Source organism: Pan paniscus, chromosome 2, assembly GCF_029289425.2.
Source record: "Pan paniscus chromosome 2, NHGRI_mPanPan1-v2.0_pri, whole genome shotgun sequence".
NCBI classification, from domain to species: domain Eukaryota; kingdom Metazoa; phylum Chordata; class Mammalia; order Primates; family Hominidae; genus Pan; species Pan paniscus.
In genome coordinates this window covers 39,232,171-39,251,329 of record NC_085926.1, presented here as the reverse complement: position 1 = coordinate 39,251,329, position 19,159 = coordinate 39,232,171, and positions in this window count along the sequence as shown.

Sequence of the window (19,159 nt, the reverse complement as noted above, 5' to 3'; positions counted from 1 at the left end):
TTCATTCTTTCTATTTTTTTGTGTGTACTCATTAACCATCCCCACCTTCCTCCAGCCCCCAACACACTTCCCACCCACTGGTAACCATCCTCCTATTCTTTATCTCCATAAATTCAATTGTTTTGATTTTTAGATGACACAAATAAGTGAGAACAGGTGATGTTCGTCTTTCTGTGCCTGGCTTATTTCACTTAACATAATGACCTTCAGTTCCATCCATGTTTCTGCAAATGATAGGATCTCATTCTGTTTTATGGCTGAATAGTACTCCATTGTGTATATGTATCACATTTTCCTTATCCATTCATCTGTTGATGGACACTTAGGTTGCTTCCAAACCTTGGCTATTGTGAACAGTGCCACAAGATGGGAGTGCAGCTATCTCTTCTATATGCTGATTTCCTTTCTTTTGGGTATATACCCAGAAGTGGGATTATTGGATCATTTGGTAGCTCTATTTTCAGCTTTTTGAGGACTCTCCCAGCTGTTCTCCATAGTGGTTATATTAATTTACATTCCCACCAAGAGTGTACAAGAGTACCCTTTTCCCCACATCCTCTTCAGCAGTTACTGTTACCTGTCTTTTGGATAAAAGCCATTTCAACTGGGGTGAGATGATATCTCATTGTAGTTTTGATTTGCATTTCTCTGATAATCAATAATGTTGAGTGCTTTTTCATATATCTGTTTACCATTTATATGTCTTATTTTGAGAAATGTGTATTCAAATCTTTTGCCCATTTTTAATTGGATTATTAGATTTTTTCCCATAGAGTTGTTTGAGTTTCTTACACATTTTTTAATTAACCCCTTGTCAGATGGGTAGTTTGCAAATATTTTCTCCCATTTTGTAGGTTGTGTCTTCACTTTGTTGATTTTTTCCTTTGCTGTGCAGAAGCTTTTTAACTTGATGTGTTTTTTTGTTCATTTGCCCATTTTTGCTTTGGTTGCCTATGCTTGTGGGGTGGTATTACTCCAGAAATGTTTTGTCCAGGCCAATGTCCTGTAGAGTTTCTCCAATGTTTTCTTATAGTAGTTTCATAGTTTGAGGTATTAGACTTAGTCTTTAATCCATTTTGATTTGATTTTTGTATATGGTGACAGGGGTCTAGTTTTATTCCTCTGCATATGTTTATCCATTTTTCCTAGTACCATTTACTGAAGAGACTGTCTTTTCCCCAGTGTGTGTTCCTGGCACCTTTGTCAAAAACAAGTTCACTGTAGGTGTGTGGACTTCTTTCTGGGTTCTCTATTCTGTTCCATTGGTCTGTGTATCTGTTTTTATTCCAATATCATGCTGTTTTGGTTTTCATTGTTCTGTAGTATAATTTGAAGTCAGATAATACATTCTGACTTCAATTATGTTCTTTTTGCTCAGGATACCTTTGGATTTCTAGGTCTTTTGTGGTTCCATATAAATGTTAGGATTCTCTTTTCTATTTCTGTGAGGAATGTCATTGGTATTTTGATAGAGTCTGCATTGAATCTGTAGATTGTTTGGGGTAGCATGGACATTTTAACAATATTGATTTTTCTAGTTCATGAACATGGAATATCTTTCCATTTTTTGGTGCTCTCTTCAATTTCTTTCATCAGTGTTTTATAGTTTTTATCGCAGAGACTTTTCACTTCTGTGGCTGAGTTAATTCCCAGGTGTTTAATTTTATCTGTGACGTTGTAAAGGGATTTTAAAAATTTCTTTCTCAAGTTGTTCACTGTTGACATACAGAAATGCTCTGATTTTTTATGTGGATTTTGTATCCTGCAACTTTACTGAATTTGTTTATCAGTTCCAATAGTTTTTTGGTGGAGTCTTTAGGTTTCTCCAAATATAACATCATATCATCTGCAAATAAGGATAATTTGACTTCTTCTTTTCTAATCTAAATGCCCTTTATTTTTTTCTCCTGCCTAATTGCTCTAGCTAGGTGAAATTCTTTCTTCTGCTTGATCTAGTGTACTGTTGAAGCTTTTGAATGTATTTTTTATTTCATTCAATGAATTCTTTAGTTTCAGAATTTACATTTGGTTCTTTTTTATGATATCTATCTTTTTGTCAGATTTCTCATTCATATTCTGAGTTGTTTTCCTGATTTCTTTGTATTGTTTATCTGTGTTCTCTTGCATCTCACTGAGCTTCTTTGATATTATCATTTTGAATTGTTTTATGTGATTTCATAAATTTCTTTTTTCATTGGACTGTGTTGCCAAAGTATTGTGTTCCTTTGGAGGTGTCTTTTTTCCTTGCTTTTTCATGTTCCTTGTGTCCTTACATTGTTATCTGTGCATGTGATGTTTAAGTCACTTTTCCTAATTTTTTGAATTTCCTTTCATAGGGGAGGAATTTTTCCTGAAAATGTACCTATTGTGTTGGTTGGGTAAGGCACTTTAGCTTTGATTCTGAGTGTGTGCAGTAGTGTAGTCACCTATGATTTCTTCAGCTGTAAACATCATCCGTGATGTCTGTGATTTCCTCAGTGGCTTAGGGTGCAGTTATTAGTGGAGGCTGTGGTGAAGTTTTGTTGGGGTTGGGGACACCAGGTGGGCCAGTCCTGAGGCCCTGGTGGGGGCATTAGCAGGCTGAGTGTGCCTATCCTTGGGCTCCAGGGTGACATATACCAACACTGTTTTTAGTGGGTCCAGGTGGGCTGATTCTTGGACTCCAGGTGGCTTGCTTAGGAGCCAGTAGCTGCAGTGGCAGGCTGGGCAGGTTGGCAGGTCTTCAGGCTCCTTGGCAGCAGGCATACTATAGGCCATTGCAGTAGCAGTGGTAGGACAACCCTCAGGCTCCCAAACAATTTGCACTGGTGTTGGTGGTGGCTGAGATGGGTTGTTCAGGAAAGTGCCCAGGCCAACAGGTGGCACGTGGGGTGGTATCAGCTGTGGTGATGATAGCAAGTTGGGTTGGCCTGCCTTCTGCCTCCCAGGAGGCATGCTCAGGTGCCAATGATGGTGGATGGTGCTGGGTGATCCCCAGACCCCCAGAGAGCATGCTTGGGCACTGCAGGCATATGGAGCTGGGCCAGGCCGATGGGTTCTCAGGCCCCTGATGGTGTTTGCAGGCACTGGCTGTGGTAGGCAGGGATGGGGTGATTCTGGATCCCTGGTGAAATGCTCAGATTGGGGCAGCAGTGGCTGAGCTGTGGCCCTGCTACTAGGATGGACAGGGTTGCTTTCAGTGGCAGCAGCCATAGTCAGGTGGCTGGGGAGTGCACATTTCACCTCCAAGTGGCAGCTGCAGTCAGGGTAGCTTGTCCTCCAGGTACTTGTAAATGCATAGCAGCTCCACTGCTGGGGGCAGCAGGGTCACTGCCAGTGGCTTACACTTGAGTCCTGGCAGCAGCCCCCAGCAGTGTCCTTTTGTCCTTTTAAGCCTAAAGGTGGCAACAGATTGTTCTGCTACCACCAGTGGCACAGTAGGAGTGCAGTTACTACTGTGAGGTTTAGGTTACTGCACTAGTCCTTGTGGTTCCTCGACTTGCCCATATCTGTATAAGTAGCCCTTTATAAATAAACCATCCCTGAATTTTCCTAAGTGTGTTATCTATTTTCACTGACATCCGTACTAGACATAGCTATTGTGCCTCCCCAGGACTCCTCAACCCTGCTCGCCTTCTGAACCTTATCTGCTTGTTTCCAGACACAGCATTCCCAGGTGGCTCATGCAATCTCCAGGATTGTCAAGTCTAGGCCTCCACCTTCCTTGTCTCATTTCCCCAGGAATGATGGCTGGGCTTTGGCACTGCCTCCATCATGCCCACAGCACTGGGAGACACAACAGCTCTGGTTTCTAGGCCTGATCTGCCTGGACCCATGGAGGCTCTGATTTCCCCAGTGGCTAACTAGAGAGCCTAGGTAACACAACCTGAAAGTTCAGGGAAGTTAATGCTCCATAAAGAAAATGTTGACCTGGCCGGGAGCGGTGGCTCACACCTGTAATCCCAGCACTTTGGGAGGCTGAGGCGGGTGGATCACCTGAGGTCAGGAGTTCAAGACCAGTCTGGCCAACATGGTGAAACCTCATGTCTACTAAAAACACAAAAATTAGCGGGGCATGGTGGCAGGTGCCTGTAATCCCAGCTACTTGGGAGGCTGAGGCAAGAGAATCACTTGAACCTGGGAGGCGGAGGTTGCAGTGAGCCAAGATCGCACCATTGCACTCCAGCCTGGGGGACAAGGGTGAGACTGTCTCAAAAAAAAAAAAGAAAAAAAAAGAAAAAAAAAAACAAAGAAGAAAACGTTGACCAAAGAGACATAAGAGAAGAGAAAGGGGTGAGGAATGAATTGTTGTCCTTTGTTTCCACAGCCAACAGTTCCAAGAAGCAGTGGTTCCAGGGGCTTTTTAAGCTTCTTAGAGACAGGGTCTCACTCTGTCACCCAGGCTGGAGTACAGTGGCATGATCATGGCTAACTGCAGCCTCGAACTCTTGGGCTCAAGTGATCCTCCCACCTCAGCCTCCTGAGTAACTGGGGCTACAGCTGTGTGCCACCACACTCGGCTAATTTTTTAAATTTTTTGTAGAGATGGGGTCTCACTATGTTGTCCAGGCTGGGTCTCAAACTCTTGACGTCAATTGATCCTCCCACCTCAGCCTCCCAAAGCATTGGGATTACAAATGTGAATTACTGCAGTGGGCCATTCCATGGGCCTTTTGCAGAGAGCCTGCATAACCAGCTACATTTCCTGCTGTAGCTATGGCCAGCTCAGGAATGCACCACTCTGTGTTTGCTTTCCCTCTTTCCCTGCCTCACTTCACTTCTTCCTGCACTTTGTTCCTGTTGAATTTCACATTCTGATATGGCATCACCATGCAGGCTTTGCCTCAGCCTCTGTTGCCTAGGGAAGGAACTAAGCAAGCCCTGATGGAAATGGTGCTATTCCTTGAGGCCCAGTTGTAACGCACATTCCTCCAGAGGGGACTTGCCTTTACTTCACCCAGTATTCTGGGGTACTTCCAACGTGGGACCTCTGTGTTTGATTGGCTTTTTGGCCACACAGGAAGTGTGAAATTCAGCCCCAATACGCATGAACACAGGTTTGTGGCTGAGAGTTCTGGAGAGGACTTTTCTTTTTTTCTACTCACTGGAGCCAAAGCCAATGTAGGCATCGTTATATAATTTCCCCTCTGTGTGGAAATGAGACTGGGGTGGGACTCTTACTTCACTTACAAAGGGAGCTCCCCTTTGGGGATACTGGTTTTGTTTGGGCTTCAGATAGAATCTTACCCTTCCTAGCCCAGAACTTGTCTTTGTCTTCCATGTTGCAGGCACATGACCCATGAAGGCCAGGCTCCCGGCCTTAAGGGGCCACAGAGGGCCCAGGGCGAATGTGAGCTCCAGCCTTTCCTTCACCCACCAGATTTGCATTCTGCCTCTGAGGATTTTCTTTACCTTTTTTCCAGATCAACCATTTATTTAAAAAGGTATTTTTGAGTAATTATCCAGCATCCTAGGTGTTCTATATCAGGAGGGGGTCCTCTAGACATTCTTGCACCTCTATTATCTGGAAATTGCTTCTTTTCTCCTTTTTTTCCCCTCTCTCCCTCTTTCTTTTCCACAGGCCATAGTCTTCCATCCCTCCCAGGATATGACATTGGTATGTCTCAGAGGCTTCCAGACAGACTCACTGGAATTCAAAGTTCTGCATCCACCCTTAGCCTAGCTCAATACTTCATGCAGTACATCTACAAGAGAATGCCCTGTCTCCTAGAACTGGGTGATCTGGCAAACAGAGGGCATGCACACCAGCGGTGTAGAGCTGGAGAGGTTCTAGGGGAGAACATGGTCACTTCCTCTTATTGTACACAGCAGCAAACTGAGGCACAGCATGTTAGGGCTCAGCACTCCAGCCAGCCAGAACCTGCTTCTGACATACAGCTGTGAGAAGGGTTAAAAGAATGACTAAAAAGCAGTTTTGAAAATAGCTGTCAATTTCTACTCCCAGTCAATCTGTGCACAGCTCTTATTCACCGTGAAGCGAAAACATATACAACGTACTATTCACTCAAAGTGAAACTCCAAATGAAGTCATACATTGAACCCCAGTATCGCCCATTGTTAGGAATCAATGACCCTGAGTAATGGAGTTTCATGAAGCCTCTGTGTGCCAGCTGTCCATGGGAGGGGGTTTCTGAAGGCCTTTCTGGCTGGTCCCGCAGCCTAGGTGTCACCTGAGTGGGTATGCCTTTGTGGCCTGGTCATTCACAGTGTGGGATCTTCAAAGCCTACCAGTGGGACATGAGTTTCACGTGCAACGCTGAATTCAAGGAACCCTTGAGATGGTTCATGCAGTTTTTCCCTCTGGGCCTCCAGTGATAACTCCAGACAGCACAGGGTCAGGTGTTGCCCCCTGTGTCTGGCTGCCTTACCCCTTGCCCAGAACAAGAGTAGGGCCCACAGACATTTCCCAGGACACTGGGGAGCCTGTCATGTGGCCCTCCTGGCTTCATCCTTCCCCCAGCCAGGGCCTCTGACCTCTCCACTCCTGTGTCCCTTCCCCCAGGAGAATCTCTGCCTCACTCAGTATCCGGCAGATCCCTTGTTATTCTTGTGCTTTTAGAACTTTTGCTGTTTTTGGCCAACTTGAATCAACATTACTGTCTCCTCGAGCATTTCTCTGCCAGGCAGGGGACTAGGAAAGCAGGACTGCAGGGCCTGCTCATTGGGTTCTAAGATGTGGGTGAATTCGGAGTGGGACTGTGTAGGGCTCCCACTGAGAGGAGGGCAGGGGCCCCTTGTCAAGCGGTTAGCTCGTCTTGTCAATAGGTCCTCAGAACATCCCTTTCAGTCTCTTCTCAAAGAAGCCCTTTCAAGCCAGGCCCTTGCTCTTCTGCAATCGAAGTGCTTGACTTTTTCTGCTGTTGCTCACATCCGGCCTGTCAAGGTTGTTTTCTGCCAGCCTAGTTGTCCATGCACCCCATACTGTTCTCATGGACTCATACCCGTGAGGAATTGGAAGGTAAGGGCGAGCACCTCAGCACGCTGTGTGGGGCCCCTAGGGTTGCACCTGGGAGGAGCAAGGCCACACGTACCTGCTGTCAGCTCCTATGCTCCCATCTGGCTGGAACCAACCCCAAGCTTGGGGTTCATGCACTCCCCCATGCACTCAGCATCTACACCCATCACCTGGCCTCCTGGTCTTCTGACCCTGGGATCTCCCAAAGAACAGAGCAGAGCCAAGCCTGGCCAGGATGAGCGCAGTCTCTCTGAGATGGGACCTGAAAACAGGACCACCCTTGGCAAGGAAGGAGGCACACAGAGTGGGAATCAGCCAGGCCTGGCTTCGAGTCCTGCCTGGGCACTCCCCCACAAGGAGACTGTGGGCAAGTGACTTCCCTTCCCAAGCCGCTGGGCTGCTCCACAGCAGAAATGTGGCAGTGGCGCACCCCTGAAGGTTGCCGTGGGGAGTGAGGATAAGGCATACAGAGTGCCCGGCTCAGACTGGACGACGACGACGGCCAGTGGCAACTTCTCTCCTAATTGTGCAAGCAAGCAGTCATGGACAAATCCTTGTGAGATTGACTGTGTGTACACCAGGACACAGCTGCACAAACACCATCCCTACCCTCATAATGCTCCAGTTTAGTGGGTGAGACAAACATTAAACACATCCACACATAAGAGGATGGTGATGAAGTGTCATCAATTTCACAAAGAAGAAATAATGGACTGAGATAATTGACAGAGTGGGGGACCTAATATAGCTTAGGGGGTCACAGGAGGTCTCTATAGAACAGACTTGCTGCCTAAGGAGCTACCTAAGTAGTGAGGATGGAGGGGAAGGGGTCAAGGCTGGAGGAAGCTTAGGGCGTTTGAGAACTGAAATGAGTTCATAGTGGCTACACGTACCCGGCCCATGTAGGTAATTTAAAATTTTCTGGTGTGATTGAAAAAGCAAAGGGAAATAGGTAAAGTTAATTTTAATAAGATATTTTATTAAATGTAAGGCATCTAATGTAAGGCATATTATATAGTTTCATCATGTCATTAACATAAAAATTATTAATGAGATAGTTTACATTTCTTTTTAAATACTGAGTCTTTAAGAATGTGGCAAATATTTTACATTTATATCACATTTCAACTGAGACTAGCCATATCTCAAGGGCTCAATAGCCACATGTGGCCAGTGACCATCGTATTGGACAGCACAGCTGCGGACATCATAATATTGCAACCACTACTCCCAGGAAAGACTGGTTCACTGGCACAGGCTTCAGACACCCGCCAGAAGTGCTTTAGAACAATATTCCAGGAAGCAGCTAGCACATACAGCAGCTTTACGTGAATTACAGCCAGGTTAGGTCATAGGCTTGGCCTAGAGCTTGACCTAGACCTTAGTTCACTCTCATAGTACAGCAAGTGCATACCCCCTCTTGGGGGCCCTGAGTATGCCCTCATTAGTCTTTCCAACATTTTTACCCCAAAGAACTGACTGTAACTGGTCTTTTGTTTTGTTTTGTTTCTAGCTATATCATTATCTCCAGATATTGAAAGAGGACATCTGAACCTGTGTGATGTGGTAGAAAGAAGATTGTCTAGGGTGTCAAAGCAGACAGATGCCAGTTTGTGCCCATCCTTTACCAGACTGGTGCCTACAGTGAGTCACACTTGTTAAGTACAGTGTGGTAAGTAAGAATTCAGGTTCCAGAGTCAGACTGCAGCTCCAGTTCCTGAACTGTGTAATTTGGGAGAGACACTCAGCTTTTCTGAGCCTCCTTATCCTCATCCGTAAAATGAGGACAATTACTAGCATTGCTGGAGGATTAAACAAAATAATAAATAGAAGGCACTTACTTAGCACAGGTCCTGGCACATGGTAAACATTTAATAAACAGTGTCTATTACTATGTTTTACCTGTTATTATCTCTGTGCCTCTGTTTTCTTGGTTTTCAAGTGGAGACAATCATCCCTAAAAAACCCTGCTTTGCAGGATTCTGTGTGGCTTATGAGAGATGAGGAGTATGAAAACACCTTGTAAAACCAGGAGGCCTTTTAAAAAGTCAGAAGCAGCTCCTCGGTGCTACAGTCTAGTTGAGGGTCTGACTTTAGGAAGTCACAAGGAACTTAGAAATGGGAAGGGGCTTCCACCTGACAACAGCAGCTCTGCCACTGGACCGGGTCTTCCAGCCTAGCTCCACCACTCTTCTCATGGGTAAACTCTGCCTTCATCTCTGTTTTCTCATCTCTCACACAGGCTGAGAACACCCAGCTCTCAGGCTGCCGGGCTGAGGGTCAAATGAGTCCCTGACCATCACGTGCACAGGGCCTGACCCAAGGCGGGTGCTCAATCCCTGGCACTTGCTCTTGTTGCCTTAGAGGGGACCTTGCTGCCCACACCCGTCTCAGCCCAGACCTGGAGCAGCAGTTCGTGTGATTACCACAAGGCGGCGCCCCTAAGCTTTCCATTCACTGGAACCATTTCATTGAACCTGTCATTCAGCCCTTCCTTCCACATCCCTACTGCTATCCTAGAGCCAGGAGAAAGCCCTTTGGAAAGGAGCTCTGCAGACCCCGAAGGCATCTGCTGTAGGTTCAGTGACTCTTAGAGAAACAGCCCTGCTTTCCAAGGCCAAACACTGCATGTAGGTAAATTTGTGACCTGTGGTGGCCCTCCCACCAACCTATCAGCTGAGTGTCTTCAAGTTACTTCTCTAACTTTCTTGGGCCTCAGTTTCCTCACCTGAAAGGAAGAGTTGGAAATAATCACTCTTGGTGCCTGTGGGAGTGCTTTGTAAACCATGGAGTGAGCTGCACATGTGTTTCATAACTGTCCTTTTCATTGTTCCTATAAACCAAAAAGTATCTGAGACAGGTCTCAATAAATTTAGAGATTTAGTTTGCCAAGGTTAAGGATGTGCCTCCCAAAAAAGGAACACAAAATCCCAAGAACAACCTGTGATCTGTGCTTTTTTCCAAAGAGGATTTTGAGTGCTTCAATATTTGAAGAGGACAAGTAGGCGGGAGGGGAAAGAGGGAGCATATGGTCACATGTATGGTCACATGACTGAATCTACATGTTGCACGTGAAAAAAGGCAGAATACCAAAATAGTCAATTATGGGCTGGGCGCAGTGGCTTACACCTGTAATCCCAGCACTTTGGGAGACGGAGGCTTGTGGATCACTTGAGGTCAGGAGTTCCAGACCAGCCTGGCCAACACGGTGAAACCCCATCTCTACTAAAAATACAAAAACTAGCTGGACATAGTGGCAGGCCCTTGTAATCCCAGCTACTTGGGAGGCTGAGGCAGGAGAATTGCTTGAACCCGGGAGGTGGAGGTTCCAGTGAGCTGAGATTGCGCCATTGCACTCCAGCCTGGGCAACAAGAGTGAAATTCTGTCTCAAAAAAAAAAGAAAAGAAAAGTCAATTATTTATTCATCTGGTGCTCAGCAAATGTTTACGTAAGATAAAGTAAGCATAGCGCAGCTACCTGTGGAGACACCTGGCCTTCTATCTGACCGTTATTTTGTTGTTGTTGTTGTTTATTTATTTGTTTGAGTCAGAGTCTCGCAGTGTCCCCCCAGGCTGGAGTGCAATGGTGCGATCTCAGCTCACTGCAACCTCCGCCTCCCAGGTTCAAGCAATTCTCCTGCCTCAGCCTTCTGAGTAGCTGGGATTACAGGCGCCCACCACCATGCCTGGCAAATTTTTTGTATTTTTACTAGAGATCAGGTTTCACTATGTTGGCCAGGCTGGTCTCAAACTCCTGACCTCGTCATCTGCCCACCTCGGCCTCCCAAAGTGCTGGGATTACAGGTGTGAACCACTGCGCCTGGCCCTATCTGACCTTTTATCTGTAGCTATATGCTTAGGAACAAAAGGAAGGCAGTTTATTCTGTGACTCAGCTTCCAGCTTAATCTCTCCCTTTGGCAGAGTGAATGAAGGTCCCGAGATTTTATTTTCCTTTTACATTCACATTTAGCAGATTGTACCACGTGGGATTCCCTAATATGAAAAAAGAAAGTGAAAACTTGCCTGTCAGCTGCGACTGTGATGTTCCCACACACTGTGACCATGTTTGGAAAAGGCTCAAACAAGACCACTCCACAACCACAAAACTAAACATCCCCACCTCTGATCGGCATGAGGGATTGCTGCTTCTTTAGCAATGATGACTCTAGCCCACTTCAATCCCCCCAGATAAAATCCACTAAGACACTCAGTCACTGAACTGCCCCTGTTTTTTGACAGTGCCTGATCCAGAACTGCCCCTGCTTCCTGAATCCTCCCTTAGACGTGTCCAGCACAAGCCCCAGCTCCCCATTAAGGACATGCTCCCTGGTTCCTTTGACATGTGTCTTCCCTTGCTGCAGTAAGCTAAACAAACCTAACTTTTAAACTCTAGTTGTTCCTCATGGTCTTCAGCCCACAAACTATGAGAAATAATTTCACCCTGATTAATTGACATTAACTTTGGAGGTCAGTCTCCTTGGGCTTTCATAACAAAATACCACAGACTGGGTGGCTTAAACAATAGAAATTTATTTCTCACAGTTCTGGAAGCTGGAAGTCTAAGATCAAGGTGTCAGCAGGCTTGATTTCTCCTGAGGCCTCACTCCTTGGCTTGCAGATGCCGCCTACTTTCTCTGTGCACATACATCCCTGGTGTCTCTCTCTTCTGATAAGGACACCAGTCCTGTTGGATTAGGGTCCCACTCTTATAACCTCACTTAACCTTAATGACCTCCTTAGAGGCCTCATCCCCAAATATAGTCATATTGTGGGTTAGGGCTTCAAAATATGAATGGGAGTTGGGGGAAACATAATTCAGTCCATATACTTGGATTTTAATTTTTTTCTAAGAATAGTAAAAAGGCCATTCAGGAGAGGAGAGGGACAAGATTGCCCACCAGTTTCAAGTAGAAAAGGGAGTTGTCACTCAGAAATTCTTGCCAAGCAAGTGGAGTAAGAGGGAACCAGGACCAGAGACAGTGCAATGAGTTCTGAGGGGACAGCTGCGCTTCAGCAAAGCCCCAGAGAGCCCAGAAGGAGGCTACTCTGAGAGGCTCCACTAATGAGTGAGGCTCTTCTACCCTCTTGACCCTTTGTACAACTTGGTCCCTCTCCTGGCACATCCTGCCCAGGTGAATGCATCCACCAAGACTCTTAGGAAGAGATTGCTCCTTTGTATCCCCGGAACACAGATTTCTATTACCCTCATTACCCTACTCAGAGCACCATATGAAGTGCTTTACACATGTCACCATTAATCCTCATGCCGACTTTCCCATATAAGTTTACCCTGATTTTTTTTTTTTAGACGGAGTCTCACTCTTATTGCCCAGGCTGGAGTGCAGTGGTGCAATCTCAGCTCAGTGCAACCTCCACCTCCCGGGTTCAAGCGATTCTCCTGCCTCAGCCTCCTGAGTAGCTGGGATTACAGATGCACGCCACCGTGCCCGGCTAATTTTTGTACTTTTAGTAGAGACGTGTTGGTCAGGCTGGTCTCGAACTCCTGACCTCAGGTGATCCGCCCGCCTCGACCTCCCAAAGTGCTGGGATTACAGGCATGAGCCACTGTGCCCGGCCTGCCCTGATTTTAACAATAAGGAAATTCAGGCTTAGAGAAATATCTCACCCTAAGCCACACAGCTTGACAGTAGCAGGGTCAGGATTTGAACAAGGAGAGTGGGATTCCAGGTAATTGTGGGCCGGCTGGCTCATCACAAAACTGTAACCCAAAGGCTTGCCAGATTTGCCTGCACACACCACTTCCTCTGGGGAAATGCAGCTACCACAGATGTCCGTCAGCAAAGCCAAGTGTTTTGAGTAAAACCAATGAACCAGAGGGGAGCTCTGAAGCCAAAGGGCTACCCACCAGGTGGGGCCATCTCTGCTGATTGGCTGCTCCGCCTGCTGCTCCTGGACCTGGGGGTTGCTGGTGAGAGCCAGAGACACCAGGAGGGGGAGACAGAGCTCAGGGGATAGAGGCAAGGCAGCTCACTCCTGTATCTGATGACTGTAGATTACCTTAAGTTTCCTGAGCTACCTGGAAGAGTGGAAGCCAAAGAGAGACCATTAAGGGAAAGGGTAGAGACCCTGCCCTATTCATCTTTGTATCCTTAACAAACAGCCCTGAGCAGAAGGTAGGCAGGCAACATGTGCTTTCTAAATACCTGGCAAGTGAGTGAGCAAGGGTCAGGTTGGAGATGCATTGCTTGTGTACAAAAGTGTGACACATAATAGTGGCAATTACCAATAACTATTAAACAGTTAATGGGGCAAGTGATGGTTCATTTGGGAATAAAGAGGCACTTTTGTTTTAGTCTGCAATGAGCCTTTTTAGGACTTCTGCCTCAACATACTGAGGTTTAAAAATAATTCAACCCAAGCTAGGTTCCCAGAGAATGACAGACACATTTTCACATATGAATCACAGATGGATTTCACTTATTTAAAAAAAAAAAAAACACACACACACACATTAAATCATCTCTCTCACACACACACATACGTGAGCTTTTGAATATGACAACTGTTGCTTAATTCATATCCTAAGTTGCTTCCTTTGGTGAAATGTCACCACCCAGGAATTACAGCCATGTTGCCGAATGTGTGATTTCAACAAACATCAGCTTCTTCCTGGGACCCAGACATACACTTAAGCTATAGAATATGTACTGGCTTCAAGGAAATATACCTCTCAGCCTCTTTTGCATGTGGGTAAAATTAATTCGACATTGTAGATTTACAAAATCTTGATCATTGATCTAAAACACTTTTGAAAGGAGAATACGTGAACCTTCCATTTGACCCATTCAAATTATTGAAATATATACCTCCTTGTGCCCAATTCAGTTTCAAGGATATTCCAAATTTGTCGAAAATAAATGTGCTGAAGGCACTAAAACAGTCTGAAGTCCGTTTACCAAGCAGAGTGTCAGAAACTTTGGAGTGAGCATGGCATCTCCATTTGGCTCTTTCTAAATTGAAATGTTACTGCAGGTTCCATCACCAAGTGTATTGACCGAGTGAAATGACTCAGCACTGCTTGCTGGACACCAAACACTCCCTCCTGGCCAAACAGTCACTTGAGGACCTACCACCTGCTCTACCAACTACATCTGCATGACAGTAAACAGCAAAATAAATACCTTCTACAGCCACGTATAGATTAGGTCTTCATTACCTTAAACATAGATAAAACTGTGAGTGTGATTTATATAGACAAGAGTCTTTTGGCAGCTAGATCAAGCAGAAATAAATATTGATATTTTGTTTTAGAGTCAAGGAGATTAGAAGCTGGCTCTGAATAAAATACAGATTGTTTTACTTAGCACAGCCATTTTGTTGTTGTTATAAAAGAATAGAGATCGACAAAAGTACCTAAGAAAGGGCTTCTTGCTATAACCACAGGTTGACGGCTGTGCAACACTCTCCAGCCCGGCTTCCCTGTATTCACTTGTAGCCACAACTACAATTTCATACTGTTTAAGTTTTCATTGACAACGGCAGCCAAATATCTGCTTATTTCAGATATTCTGAATGCTAAGAAAGTAGGTGGTCAGATGTTTCTTTCACAGCCTTTGCTATGTTTGCATCTTGTACTTTTGAAACAAGTTTCAGTTCAGGTAAAGGATTACTTAATCCTCTAAAGGATGAAAAAGTGTAGCTGAGGTGTCTAAAATTCTTGATTCAAGTTTGTCCAACTGAGAGAGTTTATCAGGACCTAATTTGGCTCACACTGGACCCAGAATCCCACCCTACAACTTCATTTGTGGTCCAATTATAGTCTTATATTAAACAGTATCCACTGCAGCTCCCAAATATCCATAAGATCACCTGTTATTAGTCTCTTCATGTCAGTGAACCTGCTGCATTTGTGTCAGCAAGTGCAAGGCTGCCTCTGGACTTGTTCCTCACCTCTGCACTGTACTATAAGCCCCTTGGCTTTTGTTTTTGGAATGACCCTTTGAAATAAGTAAAATCCTGAAAGCAATAGTTTAGGAAATCTACCTGTCACTTCTGTAGTCACACAATGCCACACGTAAGGTTATCTTGTAGGTGCACTTATACCCTGGCCAGCTGGCTAATCTGGCAGCTTATTTTTCAATATCTGGCCAATGATACAGACTCATGAGTTCTGATACTTTATTGCCCTAGTTATTTAACGTTATATTATCTGTACAGCGAGGACAGAAAAGGCTGTTTTAAAGCTGTTTGTGAGAGACAACTATTATTCTCCTTATTTTTTAAAGCAGACTCTCCAGAATATCAGCAAACAATATAAAGACATTTTGGCAATTAATTTGAATTACCTGTGTATTTCAAAGGGCTAAAATGGGCATGTTTTAAAATTCAAGATTGTCGTTCATTTATTCATTTTCCATTATTCTTCCATTGGTAAGTTCCACTTTAATGGAAACACATGCCATATTTGGTGAGAGAGCAGATTTTTTAATTTTTAAATTAAAAAAATGACATATACTGTCTGCAGACAGATATTTTTAAGTATTGCAAAGCAAAAGTTGAATGATGCCTAAAAAATAGTTTATCCTAAGTACTCCTGGAGTTCCTTGCCAGGTCCTGTTTGCTATGGTTCCAAAGGGGAAGTGCTTTTAATCACTGTTGAGCAGAATTTATGAAACAAACCTGAAAATTGCCACAGATGATGTTAAATGTAAACATTGGGACAGAAGGAGGTAGTAAATAGCACTTACTTTGTCTACATTTACTCCTCTCCAACTTTCCATTTTTCTTTTCTTTTCTTTTAAGATTTGGAGTCATTCTTTCACCCAGGCTGGAGTACAGTGGCAGGATCACTGCTCACTACGCTCTTGAATCCTGGGCTCAAGTGATCCTCCCATCTCAGCCTCCCATAGCTGGGACTACAGGTCGGCACCACCACGCCCAGCTATTTTTTTTTTTTTTTTTTTTCTGTACCAGTGAGGTCTCCCTATGTTGCCCAGGCTGGTCTCGAACTCCTGGACTCAAATGATCTTCCCACTTTGGCCTCCCAAGGTGCTGGAATTACAGGCATGAGCCACCTCCAATTTTCTATTGGCCTCCAATTTTCTAAGTCTGATCTTTTCTCCTCTTAGAGGGAGAAGATCTTTTGTCCTCTTAGGGGAGAAGAGGAAAGAGAGACTTTTTTTCTGCTTCTGAAATCTCCCAGCATATTGCTTTCGACTTGTCAATGGCAACACAGCCTTTGGATGCTCACTTGACCCTCAACGTGTCTGGTCCTTTACAATTCTATGCATTTTCCTGTAGCGAGATCCCTTCTCCGTCTTCCACCACCCACTGCTTTGGCTCCCCTCTTGCTGTTCCCTGCCTGCATCTGGGCAGGAAGTTCCAATCTTGACTTGACCCTTTTTCAGCTGTGTGGCCTAGGACTCATTGCTCTTTTCTCCCCATTTCATCATCTGAAAATGGAAAAAATAATACCTGACTAGAAAGTGAAAGTCAAAAAGAGATATAATGGACAATGTGCCTCGCACAGGGCCTGGCACGGAGAAGTCCTTGATGTACGTCTTTTCCTTCCCTTTTATGCAGCCGTTTCCCTCACACCCACCCATTGATTGATTTTTCTGAAGAGACTACTTTTGTCATGTCACCCTCTAATCTCCAGACTTTAAACTGGGATGTAGCAGAGTGGTCTGATTAAGACCTTAGACAAGGGTTTCTTGTCTGGGTGCAGTGGCTCACGCCTGTAATCCCAGCACTTTGGGAGGCCAAGGTGGGCAGATCACTTGAGGTCAGGAGTTCGTGACCAGCCTGGCCAACGTGGTGAAACCCCATCTCCACTAAAAATACAAAAATTAGCCAGGTGTGGTAGCAGGCTCCTGTAATCCCAGCTACTCGGGAAGCTGAGGTGGAAGAATCGCTTGAACCCAGGAGGCGGACCTCAGCACTTCTGCCTGGGTGATGGGAGTAAATCTTGTCTAAAAACAAAAACAAAAACAAAAACAAACTTAGACAATGGTTTCTCAGCTTTTTTTTATCACTCCCCAACAAGTCCTTTTAGATATTATATTCTTTTGTGTGTGGCGGGGTACATAGCGTGTGTATATGTTTGTAGGTTACATGAAATGCTTTGATACAGGCATGTAACGTGTAATAATCACATCAGAGGAAATGGGGTATGCATCACCTCAAGCATTTATCCTTTGTGTTACACACAATCCAATCATACTCTTTTAGTTATTTGTAAAGGTAAATTAAATTTTTTTTACTATAGTGCCCCTGTTGTGCTTGTTAATACTAGGCCTTATTTATTCTAAGTATTTTTTGTGCCCATTAACCACATTATATATACATATATATATATATATATATAAATTTTTTTTTTTTTTTTTGAGATGGAGTCTCGCTCTTTCGCCCAGGCTGGAGTGCAGTGGCGCTATCTCGGCTCACTGCAACCTCCACCTTCCGGTTTCAAGCGATTCTCCTGCCTCAGCCTCCCAAGTAGTTGGGATTACAGGCACCCGCCACCACGCCTGGCTAATTTTTATATTTTTAGTAGAGACAGGGTTTCACCATTTTGGCCAGGCTGGTCTTGAACCCCTGATCTCGTGATCCACCCACGTTGGCCTCCCAAAGTGCTGGAATTACAGGCGTGAGCCACCATGCCTGGCCCACATTACATTCTTACTCACCTCCCCCTACCATGGAATTTTATTCCACAGATATGCTATTGGTTTAGCTACTATATGTATATCTGTGTTTTATACATAAAGCACAAGAACCTTCCAGAACCAATTTTCTCCACCTTGGAAGTAATACCACCTCTACTAAGAATGCACAGCATAGACCATAAAACCTCAATGCTAAGTTCAAATATTGGCCCTACCACACATGAGCTGTGTGGTCTTGTACAAGTTACATAACTTCTCCTCCTTGTCTCAAACTCCTCACATATAAGATGAGGATAATAATAGTACCTGCGGCCACACACAGTGGCTTAAACGTGTAATCCCAGCACTTTGGGAGGCTGCGGCAGAAGGATCACTCAAACTCAGGAGTTCAAGAGCAGCCTGGGTACATGGCGAAACTCTGTCTCTACAAAAAATACAAAAATTAGCTGGGTGTGGTGATGTGTGCCTGTAGTTCCAGCTACTTGGGAGGCTGAGGTGAGAGGATCGTTCGAGCCCAGGAGATCAAGGATGCAGTGAGCTATGATCATGTGGCTGCACTCCAGCCTGGATAACAGAGCCAGACCCTGTCTGAAAGAAACAAAAACAAAAACATTAGCACCTGCATCATAGGGTCACTGGGGGCACTACATGAGTTCATGTACATCGAGGACTTAGGACATTGCCTCAGGCAGACCTAGTGCTGCACAATTGCTTATGTAATTATTCCCAAATTTCTCCAGGGCCCACAGAAGAACATGGAAGTATCTTGGTTTGGCAATTAAGGTGAATCACATTCTCACTCTCCTTTTCTGCATCTCTACCCCACATTCCCACAAAGCTTTATTCACACCAAGTCTCCAGTCCTTGCCTGCATTGTGTGATGGGTGCCTGCAGTGATGGGTGGGGACACCCATCACTGTCCAGGGTGTCCCCACCATCCTCACAGCCTCTCTGTCTGGCCTCCTGCCTTTGAGCCAGCCCACCACACTCTCATTTCTCTGCCCAGCAGAAACCAAACTGTCCTCTGCATTTACTGTCTCAACTGGAAGAAAAATGGAGAATGACAAAGAACTTGTGAACAAGGGTCAGCTCCAACAGAGAGTGAAGCCAAAGGGGCTGGGCAGAAAGAGAGATGAAGACGGGGGTCTAAGGAATAAGGCTGCACCAGAGTGAGAGTACGGGGGAGGGGTTGAACAAGAGTTCAGGGAGGAGAGAATTCCCAGCGCAGAGCCAGAGACTCCTTTACAGAGGCCCAAGGAGGCGTGGAGGGAGGGGGAAGGCTGCCAAGGCTCTTTCTGTCTCCATGAGTGTGTCAAGAATGCAAAGCACTAATGCTCTTCACTTGGTCCATCTTGCAGGGTTGAGTTTGCAGTGAGCAACCTTGAAGGATGAGCTGACATCTCGCTCAGGGCCAAATAACCGACTTGCTTACTGCTTGCTATAAAATGGCACGTTACCCAAGGTCAGAGTTCCCTTCCTATAACCTCCCCATCCCTCACACATTCACAGGTATCTATCTAAGCCATGGCATCACTCTGTGGGGCTTGGGGGCAAGGCAACTGACACTGGACACTGGTT